Source organism: Carlito syrichta, unplaced genomic scaffold (assembly GCF_000164805.1).
Source record: "Carlito syrichta isolate Samal-C Ts95f unplaced genomic scaffold, Tarsius_syrichta-2.0.1 Scaffold311324, whole genome shotgun sequence".
Classification (NCBI taxonomy): domain Eukaryota; kingdom Metazoa; phylum Chordata; class Mammalia; order Primates; family Tarsiidae; genus Carlito; species Carlito syrichta.
The window spans coordinates 629,851-638,735 of NW_007255420.1; positions in this window are offsets into that span (position 1 = coordinate 629,851).

An 8,885-nucleotide genomic window follows, 5' to 3' on the forward strand; every position below is an offset into this window, starting at 1 on the left:
TGCTTGAGCCCTAGAGTTCAACTATAATTGTGCCACTGCACTCCAGACCCTGTCTCTAAAAAAACAAAAGCAAAAACAAAACACTTGGGACAGTTAAATCAGTCCTTGGAAAGTTAATACTTACATTGGAAAAGCAGGAAGGACCAAAATTAATGAACTAAGCATCAAACTTAAGAAAAAAACAGTAGAATGAATCTCCCAAAAAAGTAGGAAGGAAAAACAGATTCTCTATTAATATAACAAGTTATGGTCATGACTTTTGTTCATTTAGTCATTCAACCAATATTTATTGAGCACCTAGTACATGCTAGAGGAAGACAAAGTTCCTAAACCTAAGGCTTTCCTTCTCATGGGGGAACAAACTGAAAACAAAGAAACAGAATGAATGAATGAATGAATGAATTTCAAGTACTGAGAAGTGCATTGAAGCTGAAGGAAGTACAGCAGAACAAAAGAATGGAGAGTGATGAAAGGTGAGGGGTTGGTGACTATTTTAGACATTAGGATATCTTCCAAGGACAGGAACCCATGTTACCATGAGGAAATGGAAAAAGCCCACATTCTAAACCAAAGCATGAGAAAGAACTCAGAGTTGGATGCTTTCCTGCACGTGGCCATTTGTGGCTCAGTCAGGGCTATAGATTGGGATGTCACCAATCTGGACAAAAGCATGAAGCAGGTAGATCATTTTTCTCCAGGACTTTGGCTCCAGAAGTTCTGAGCTTTCTGCCCAACTCTATGTCTATCCTTAGCCCCATGTCCTTGTGTTGCCCTTGGCTCTCCTGGCCTCCTGGCTACCCCACCAGCCTTTGTGGGAAGCTCTCCATGCTCTGACCATTGTCCTTCAACCTACCTCTGTCAGACTTTGTTCCTCTAGGAGCCTGGTGAGGTGCACAGGACACTGGGCAGGTAGTCATTACAGTCCAGTTCGAAGTCCAGCTGGGTGACATTAACTAAGTTGCTTCCTGGGGCCCCGTTTTTCCCTCCATGAAATGTGCAGCTCAGTATGTGGTCTCTGGGAATCCTCCCGTGCTATGTTCCTATGATGCTGGGAGATTGATCAGTGCTAGGAATACTGGAAAATGCCTCAACGTTGAAAAAATGTGTATCCCTCCTAGATCCCCTTTACGTTTTTCACAACACTTGTCTACACCTTAGCCCAAAGAAGTGGCATTCTATCAAACTTTCAGACAAAGTGAGGATGGTGGGAAGATGAAAAGTGATGTTGCTATGTGAGAAACCCAAGGGTCTCCAAGAGAGCACAGAGGCCAGAGTTTAATTGCCATTGGAAGGATCGGCAAAGATTCTACATAGCAGGTGGCATTTGATTAAGGTTTTAAAGGACATGTAGGGCTTTGTTAGGCAGGGAAAGGCCTCCCAGAATAAAGAACCAGTGTGATCAATATCCAGGAGGTAGGGAAGAAGATGGTGCACATGTCCTGCTTATGTCATGCCTGGACAGGGACAGGCAGCAGGCAGGCATTAATGTATAGAGAATGTAATAGCAGCAACTTCTTTCATGCCAGGTTTCTGCTGTGAGCTTTATAGACTTAAATGTTTAATCCTCAAGCCAATCCTTTGAGTTTAGGTATTATCATAATCCCCATTTTAGGGATGATGAAACTGAGACTTGAGGTGAATTCTACTGTAGTACAGCTGGGATTCAACTGCAGGTCTAACCATAACTATCATTAATGCCAGGAGCAGGGGACTCATTGGGGCTGAAAGGGAATTCTGGGGAGGGAGTCAGCAGATCTAAAGAAATGCGGTGTCTGTGCTTGTGACAGAGGGTGCCATAAGTCAGTTGACTTTGGTGGTTTAGTGTCTTTTTGGAGTGAAAAGTTCATAATGAAAGTTCTGCTTGACAGATGATAACGGCTCTGGAGGGAATCGCAGGGTAAGACAAGTGTGTACTCTGCATTATCCTAAATGCAGTTCCTGGAGAACGCAAAATGGCACGAGGCTTGTCATCCTGTCTCTCGAGGAGACAACCCATGGCATATGTAGTAATGGGCTGGTAAGCCAGCTTTCTGACAGATTTCACACACACGTATGCACACACACATATACACATGCACACATACACACACCTTGATTTTCAGCCTTTGCTGACTTCATGGTGTACATGCTCCTTCCATGGCTAATTTCAAGGTACCAGTGTGATGTCACTGATTTGGGAAGGGGTGTGCACCATCAGTCCACATGCCCCTGCAAGAGGCTCAGCACATCCCTGGGGATATCTCATAGGCATGGACTCTGGACCCAGGGCAGATGTCAGGAGAGTGGGGTGCCCAGTGCATTGTTCCTCACTCTCACGTCCTCTTCTCTTTTGTGGTGGGTTTTCCTGGGACTGCAAAGGAAGAGAAGATGTGAGACTGCAAAACAGAGCAAAGGTCTAAGAAATCTGCCTTCTCTGGACCTCTATAAGGCCCATCTCCTAGTGTCCACATGAGTACACTCGAGAAATAAGAGTTGAGATGTATGAAAGCATGACCATACAAACCTGCCTCTGAGAGGATCACTTTGTCCCTTAATGTGTAGCTGAGCCAAGTCTGCTGTGTTCCTTCCAGAGTCTGGGGTGGTACCTCCAAGAGACATGGTAGAGCCAGTATGCCACTGGGGTCAAGAGAGCAGTCTAGAGGGAGGCCACCTGGTCTACCATTTATTAGCTGTGTGGTCCCTGACAAGTTACTTACCAACTCTGTCTCGATGATCTCTTCTGCAAAATGGCGTTAAAGTACATATTTTACAAGGCTTTTGTGAGGGTTTATATATTATCTATAAATATATGCCAGGCATATAATAAGTGTCAGATAACTGTCATCATCACCATCATCATTATCATCTGTAATTATTACTTCCAATTGCTGGACTTTCCTTTCTATGTAAATGGTAGCTACAATTAGCATGTACGAGTTACAATTTATTTTCATGCCTTAAAAATACTGTAGGTTTAAAACAACTTCTTGATTTGAACATTCCTTAAATATAACTTGTCCCTACCGGGGTTCAGAGCCCACCATCATAGCCTGGACACTTTAACCACTTGATACAAACATTTAAGCAAGTGAAAGAGTGATTAACATTTTAGCAAAGAGCATTAAGTTCGGCACCATTTAATAAATGTGCAACCATCTCCATTTCTTGTGATTGTAATGGGGGTCTGGAGGATAATCTGGCTAAATTAAATCTATCAGTAGTTCCCAGACCTTATTTGGCCAGGAGCTTCACTATCAACCTTAATCTAGGCTTCATGATTTTCTCTAATCTAGAGCTACAGACAGTTGGTTTCATGGCTGGCTGGGCAGGGTCCTCCCTTCATTGCTCTGGTGTATTCCAGGGTTTCTCCAGCAAGCAACAGGTGGCCTGGAGATTCCCCACCTGAGACAAAGAGTTAGTGGGTGATTAAGAGCTAACTTCCCTTTGAAGAAAATCCCTGTTTCATTTCAGGAAAACAAGTAGCTGGATCTTAGTCAAAATAGCCAGAGGCCCCATGGAGAGTAGAGAGGGCAAGTGACACTATCCTGCCTTTGATGGAGCCAAACACAGTAAATCTGTTTCTTATATTTTCAAAAGCTGGCAGGGGTGGGGTGGGGTGGGGTGGGGTGAGTGGGCAGAATCACCTCTGTGCTCTGCCTCGGAGGCCTTACAAACCGGGCTCAAGCGTGAGCTCATTTGTTCAACACAATATGAGTTGAGAACCAACTATGTGTCCAGCATGGTGTTAGGCACGGGGATGCAGTAATAAGCAAGACTTAGAAAATGCCTGCCCTGGTCCAGGTCACATTCTAGAGAGGAGACCATAAATAAGTAGCAAATGAATATATAATATGATTTCAGATGGTAGACTAATGAAGAAGAAGAAAGCAGAACAAAGGGATTGAGAAAAATGATGTGAAAGCCTGTTTGTATGTGATGGGGGTGGGGTGTCTAAAACCTGGACACGGACCTGTAGAGAGTAAGGAAGTAGGTCATGTGATGGCCTGAGAAAGAATAGCAGGTGCAAAGGCCATGAGGGACAAAGGAGCTTGGCTCCACTGGAACAGTAGCAGGAAGGCCAGTGTGACTGAGCACAGTGAACGAGCAGAGACCCTTACATGGTTTAGCCAGAGGAAGCGTAGCAGCAACCCAGAACGTGTGGGGTCAGTGGGCCTTGGGGACAGTCTAGATGATATTCTGAATGTGATGGAAGGGTGTGGGGAGAGATGGACTCTGATATGTGTTTGAGGAATTTCCCTCTGGCTGCCATGTGGAGAATATGACTAGAGAAAAGCCAAATGGCATCAGGAAGGTGAACTGGTTGTTTCAAAGGTGCCCAGAATTTATTTTAATCAAATTCCAGGTGTGGTAGGACACACAGGCAGAAAGGACTGTCATGAAGGAAGAAGTTGTACTCACAATTTTTTCGGAACAGGACAGTGTACTGTGCAGGACCACACAGTAAAGCACCGGCATTAGTCAGGAATCAGAGGGAGCAGGGGAAACTGTGAGTAAGAACCTTTGTTGTGGTTTCCACCAGAAGGGGTGGGTATGTAGAGTAAGTGGGTTTAGGATTGGCTAGAAGGAACAAACCCAGCAGGCTCTGCAGCATAGGGGTCGTCCCTGGTTGTCTGGCACCTGGGATAATTAGGGCAGGTGGCTAGTGGCTCAGAGTAGGGGAAGCCCATAAAGGAAGGGGATGGGGTGTGGGCTCTGGATTTGTTGGTTTATATTTGAAAAGCACATTGACTGTAGAGTTGTCTACAATTTCCTGAAATTGGCTAGCCCTGGACAGAGCAGTTTTTTTCTAGGGTAGGAAGATCCCAGGTATTAAAGTCTCAGAATACAGAAAATAAAACACATGGTTAATACAGTGGGAGATGATAGTTCTTAAAGGAGAGAGGCAAATGAATAATAATTTAGAGTAATAAGGCCAGAGTCATCTTTTCTCCCAGAATAGGTCAGAGGATACACTCCTAGATTCAGATTTGTGGTCTCCAGGAAAGAATTGATTCTTGTAGTACAAAATGTGTTTTCTTCAGAGACTTTTTGGGAAAAAATAGCCAGAGTCTAGTTGGTGGAGAGAAATCAAGCTGTAGGTAAAGCCACCTCTTCACATGTCCACCCCCCACCATGCCCTGCTGACATCTGAACTCTCAATGGCAGATTCTACTGGCATCCAGCTGAAGCATAAGACAGCAGAATCTTCAACCCAGAAGAAGAGGTGGGCTGTGTTCATCTAAGGTATAAGGATGAGGGAGAGGAGGGCTTCAAGAGCACACTGTGAGAGGGTCCTGAGGAAGACCACAAGAGACAGGGGGTGCTGGGAGAGAGGAGGTGTCTACATGGGCTTCCTGGGAAGGCTGAGAGAGCAAATCCCACTGTGTGATACAAAGAGAGAAAATAGCTAAACCAAGGCACAGGTTCCCATCCTCGGCCAGCCCACAATTCTGGCATACTCACTCCAAACTTTCTTTGAAACATCCACCTAAAAGTCTATTGAAATTCAGAATGTATTTAGTCTGGGCCACACTGGAAGGCAGAATTAGGAAAGGGGTAGCCCTTCCTCCAGAGTCATCTGGTAGGCAATGGACTGTCCCATTTTGGATTGCTGTGCAGAGAGGAGCACCGATCAATGATCAATAATCCAAAGAGGTGGTAAGGCTCTGCCCTGATTTCCTACCTGTCCCCACCCTCATTGTTCTAGAAACACCTCAGGCCTTCTACCATAGACAAAAATATGACAAATGTGCTATATGAGAGGAACCAAAAAAACAAAACAAAACAATTATTTTTTGGAGAGTGGGTCCCTTTGTAGTACAGGCTTCCCCCACTCGGTAAGTGTTCCAGGAACCCACCGGCATCAGTGTACCAGCTAGTGTTATTTTGAAAGACTGCGTTTGGCTTCAGTGAATTTCTTTTTGGAGCTTCTTTAAACATGTTTGCCCATTTTATGATGGGTGATTTACATGAACAACCTGCCCACACTGCACTGAGTGTTCAGCAGTTTTTTACCCAAACTGGCATGACCTCCATGCCCCACCCTCCCCATTCACCTGATCTCACCCCAAGTGACTTTCTTTTTGTTTCCCCAGATGAAAAAAGTCCTCAGAGAGAAATGTTTTGCTGAGACGAAAGAGGTGAAACAAAAACATCAGAAGCACTGAAAGGTATCAAAATTTATGAGTTTACAAACTATTTTGAGCAATGGAAAAGGCATCTCAATAGGTGTATGGCATTAAATGGAGAGTACTTTGAAGGTGACTGAAATTTAAACAATGTAAGAATAAAGACACAATTTTTAAAGAAATAAATTTCATTTTGGGGGAGTCTCCCCTCAAAGAATTGTGCTCTATATTTTGAGAGTCATAGCATATCAGGATCTAAATGTCCTTCAAGGTCATCCAGTTTTATTTGAAGCCTGATTTTCCTGCACAACAACCCTTGTAGTGAGCACTCAGCTTCAGTCCAAATATATCCAGTGATGGAGAACTCAGTTTCCTGAGGAAATGGGCTCTATTTTCAGACAACTCATTGCTAATATTTGGTTCTACATAGGCAAGTCTTTCAGCCTCCCCAAAGCTTCCCAGGTACTTATTTAATCACTTTGAAACATACAAGATAAGTTTGATTTCTTTTTCACAAAACAGACTTCAGTTATTGAAGACAGGCATTTTGTCTTTCTTAACAAGCAAGACAGTTTCTTCCTTTGCTTTTTATGCAGTTCAGTTTTATGTTGCCTCACCCTGCTAGGGTTCTCTCTGAGATATATTTCAAATTGAATATTTCACTCTTTAAATCGGAAAACCAGAAATGAATGCAAAACTCCAGTTCATCAAAAACCTTTTTAGACTCTGACTCTTCCATATAATATCCACATTATCACACCTACCTGTGTCTTCTGTGGAAGTGATGAGCATGCCCTTTGTACGTTTATCTGTCACTGATAAAAATATTGAGGCACACACCGGGCTGTGAACTATGTTTCTGGCAGAACGGCAGGATACTAGGAAACCCTCACCAGGTTTGAAATCAGTCTATTAATGGGTATTCTTTAGAGATAAATCCTGAACAGTTAAAAACCCACGAAAATGTTAGAAGATTCTGTCTTAGCCGCAAGTATGTCATTAGAGACACGGCCGATTGTTTTGCTGAAGTCCAGATGCCTGAAAGGAAATGCGTGTATATTGTCTCTATCCGCCAGCTCCCTCCTGAGGGATGGAAATGGGTCGGACTAACAGCCCTTGTTCTTGTGAACCCACGCTGGGTCCTATAATCGCTTCTTTGTCATTTGGGTGCCTATTATAACATTGCTTTAGTAATACATTCTGGAATCTTGTCTGAGATCCACATCAAGCTCAATCATCCGTGGTTTATAGAATCCATTTTCTGTCCATTTTAGAAAATTGGAAAGATAGGGACTCATTTCCAGTCTTCTAAGTTCTCTTGACTTTTCCCCAGCCAACAGGACTATCCTGTCCCTGATCTCCAACTGGTTCCAAATACAGCTGAAAAGCATTTTGGTGTTGCCTTTTTGGTGTTTTCGGTTTTTGTTTTTCTAGCCTTAGGTCATTTTGTTAAAATTCTACCTGTGCCATTTTCTTATACATTTTTTTTTTGTTTGTCTGTGTCCTTTTTCTGTTTGTCCTTTAAAATTTGAGCTTCCAGAGCAAAAGTTTGAAAGTAAAGTCAAATATTGGAATCACCTGGGGAGATTTTAAAAATTGCTCACTCTGGTTTCCCACCTTAGACAAACCGAATGAAAACTTCAAGGAGGACACATTTGTGTTTTTTTAAAGGTCCCCAATGGACAGCAGAGGTTGGATCTATAAGAGAGGGACACGTTAGTTTTGTTTGTTTCTGTGTTTGTTTGCAGAGGTTTTTTGTTGGGGTTTTCTTTCTGCTTTTCATTGGCCTCACCTGTATCTGCATGGTGATATTTGAATGTTCGAGAAATTTCTGAAACATCTTGAGTAAAATAAGCTTTCCTTTCTCATGCCTTGGAATTATGCTTTCCTTGACCTTTGATTTTTTTAATCTCTGAATCATGCTATCTTCATGCCTGCTCTTTCAAACTTTGTGAACTCAGTGACCTTTTCCCTAAGACTCCTATCTCATCCTCTTTGCTAAACATTGCTCTAACCTAGTTAGCTAGAATTAAATCTAGGACAGTCGTTTTTTCATTTGCTTGCTCGATCTTACTAGAAACTTAGGGGGAAAAAACCCAACTAAACAAAACAAAACAAAAACGTAGCAAGGCAGGTTTTCTGCTTTTTTGCTTTTGGCCAAATGAGATGTAGATGTTTAGAGAGTTGAAAACATTAGCAAATTATGCTTCTTTGGGATTTAAGAAAAATGTGTTGGGAACCTACCCTTTTTATTCATTTGGTCTGTGGTCTATATAAATTATGGATTTGCTCAGGGAGTTGTTAAAATACAAATTTTAGGACCCAACCCTTATAATATAGTAAGAGCTCAAGAAACTGCACTTTAAAGATCTCCTAAGCAATTGTGATTATTTTGACACTGCTCACAACAGTATATCTTCTAGTCCTGTCTTCTTAATATTTTGTTTTTCTTTTTCTTTTCTTTCTTTCTTTTTTTTTTTTTTTTTTGAGTAGATATCTTACTCTGCAGCCCAGGCTGGAATACAGTAGCATAATCACAGCTCACTGCTACCTCGACCTCCTGGAATCAGATCTTTCTGCCTCAAACTCACAAGTAGCTGGGACTATAGGTGTGCACCACCATGACTTGTTTATTTTTTACTTTTTGATTTATTTATTTATTTTCTTTTTTTGGTAGAGATGAGGTCTCACTATGTTGCTTAGGCTAGTCTCAAATTCCTGGGTTCAAGCAATCTTCCTGCCTTGGTCTCCCAAAGTGCTGGTATTACAGACATGAGC